The following is a 3,097-nucleotide window of genomic DNA, read 5'->3' on the forward strand; positions in this document are numbered from 1 at the left end:
GTGATTGGGGCTAACTAGCTAACTGTTGCTGGGTAGAGAGTGTGATTGGGGCTAACTAGCTAACTGTTGCTGGGTAGAGAGTGTGATTGGGGCTAGCTAGCTAACTGTTGATGGGTAGAGAGTGTGATTGGGGCTAGCTAGCTAACTGTTGATGGGTAGAGAGTGTGATTGGGGCTAACTAGCTAACTGTTGCTGGGTAGAGAGTGTGATTGGGGCTAACTGTTGCTGTGTAGAGTGTGATTGGGGCTAACTGGCTAACTGTTTCTGGGTAGAGAGGGTGTGATTTGGGGCTAACTGTTGCTGGGTAGAGAGGGTGTGATTTGGGGCTAGCTAGTTAACTGTTGCTGGGTTGAGAGGGTGTGATTTGGGGCTAGCTGGCTAACTGTTGATGGGTAGAGAGGGTGTGATTTGGGGATAACTGTTGCTGGGTAGAGAGAGTGTGATTTGGGGCTAGCTGGCTAACTGTTGCTGGGTAGAGAGGGTGTGATTTGGGGCTAGCTCCCTAACTGTTGCTGGGTTGAGAGGTTGTGATTTGGGGCTAGCTAGTTAACTGTTACTGGGTTGAGAGGGTGTGATTTGGGGCTAGCTGGCTAACTGTTGATGGGTAGAGAGGGTGTGATTTGGGGATAACTGCTGCTGGGTAGAGAGAGTGTGATTTGGGGCTAGCTGGCTAACTGTTGCTGGGTAGAGAGGGTGTGATTTGGGGCTAGCTCCCTAACTGTTGCTGGGTTGAGAGGGTGTGATTTGGGGCTAGCTAGTTAACTGTTGCTGGGTTGAGAGGGTGTGATTTGGGGCTAGCTGGCTAACTGTTGCTGGTTAGAGAGGGTGTGATTTGGGGCTAGCTGGCTAACTGTTGATGGGTAGAGAGGGTGTGATTTGGGGCTAACTGTTGCTGGGTAGAGAGGGTGTGATTTGGGGCTAACTGTTGCTGGGTAGAGAGGGTGTGATTGGGGCTAGCTAGCTAACTGTTTCTGGGTAGAGAGGGTGTGATTTGGGGCTAACTGTTGCTGGGTAGAGAGGGTGTGATTTGGGGCTAGCTCCCTAACTGTTGCTGGGTTGAGAGGGTGTGATTTGGGGCTAGCTAGTTAACTGTTGCTGGTTAGAGAGGGTGTGATTTGGGGCTAGCTGGCTAACTGTTGATGGGTAGAGAGGGTGTGATTTGGGGCTAACTGTTGCTGGGTTGAGAGGGTGTGATTTGGGGCTAACTGGCTAACTGTTGGTGGGTAGAGAGGGTGTGATTTGTTCCAGACTTGTCCCTCCAGGATTTTATGCAATTTTTTTTGTGATTTCTGCTGACAAAAATGCTTGATTTTGCTGCATCTTTTCTGATTTCAAAACAACAAAGCAAAACAAAAATTCGTATAGGGGGGGTGTGATTTGGGGCTAACTGTTGCTGGGTAGAGAGCTGTTTGAGCACTTTAAATGTTTCTAATTGTATTTGTGTTATGTATTCTGCTTAAAATCGTCCTAAAACAGTTTTAGGACGATTTTAAGCAGAATACATAAAACAAAAACAATTAGAAACATTTAAGGTGCTCGATTTAGTTTATTTTCCTGAACAAACAGCTCTGTCATAATCCACTCACACAAACCTCTCCCTCAGGCTCGGCGTCGACCCACGATCAACACCAGATTCACATCCCATTCCCACTCACACACACCTCTCTAAAAAAACAACCCCAAATAGATTCAAAGCTGATCAATCGCTTTCTATTTGAGGATCGATATTTCTTTTCCATAAGTTGTCATTAAAATATTTTTTTCTGAAAGGGTGGTAAGGGAGATTTCCACTCACCTTGATTCGTTCAGAGCTCGTCACAGTCGTCCCTGCTACCACTTCAGTTATAGTGGTCTGTTGTGGGAACTGTTCTGACATTCTCATATACTTTTCTGATTCCAAGTTACTGTTTATTGTCGACTTTCTCTACTTTCCAAAAACATCTTCACCTACCTGGCCATGCAGGTAGATCTTCACCTACCTGGTGAGGCAGGTATATCTTCACCTACCTGGCCATGCAGGTATATCTTCACCTACCTGGCCATGCAGGTATATCTTCACCTTCCTGGCCATGCAGGTATATCTTCACCTACCTGGCCCTGCAGGTAGGTCTTCACCTACCTGGCCATGCAGGTATATCTTCACCTACCTGGCCATGCAGGTATATCTTCACCTACCTGGCCATGCAGGTATATCTTCACCTACCTGGCCATGCATGTATATCTTCACCTACCTGGCCATGCAGGTATATCTTCACCTACCTGGCCATGCAGGTATATCTTCACCTACCTGGCCATGCAGGTAGATCTTCACCTACCTGGCCATGCAGGTATATCTTCACCTACCTGGCCATGCAGGTATATCTTCACCTACCTGGCCATGCAGGTATATCTTCACCTACCTGGCCCTGCAGGTAGATCTTCACCTACCTGGCGATGCAGGTATATCTTCACCTACCTGGCCATGCAGGTATATCTTCACCTACCTGGCCATGCAGGTATATCTTCACCTACCTGGCCATGCAGGTAGATCTTCACCTACCTGGCCCTGCAGGTAGATCTTCACCTACCTGGTGATGCAGGTAGATCTTCACCTACCTGGCCCCTGCAGGTAGATCTTCACCTACCTGGTGATGCAGGTAGATCTTCACCTACCTGGCCCTGCAGGTAGATCTGCACCTACCTGGCCCTGCAGGTAGATCTTCACCTACCTGGCCCTGCAGGTAGATCTTCACCTACCTGGCCCTGCAGGTAGATCTTCACCTACCTGGCCCTGCAGGTAGATCTGCACCTACCTGGCCCTGCAGGTAGATCTTCACCTACCTGGCCCTGCAGGTAGATCTTCACCTACCTGGCCATGCAGGTAGATCTTCACCTACCTGGCCATGCAGGTAGATCTTCACCTACCTGGCCATGCAGGTAGATCTTCACCTACCTGGCCATGCAGGTAGATCTTCACCTACCTGGCCATGCAGGTAGATCTTCACCTACCTGGCCATGCAGGTAGATCTTCACCTACCTGGTGATAAATTGGTATGATGGATCAGATAAGTGGCAACCTCAGTTGAATGTGTTGTATTGTAAAGTGTGATTGTAATGT

Source organism: Oncorhynchus masou, unplaced genomic scaffold (genome assembly GCF_036934945.1).
Source record: "Oncorhynchus masou masou isolate Uvic2021 unplaced genomic scaffold, UVic_Omas_1.1 unplaced_scaffold_679, whole genome shotgun sequence".
Classification (NCBI taxonomy): Eukaryota; Metazoa; Chordata; class Actinopteri; order Salmoniformes; family Salmonidae; genus Oncorhynchus; species Oncorhynchus masou.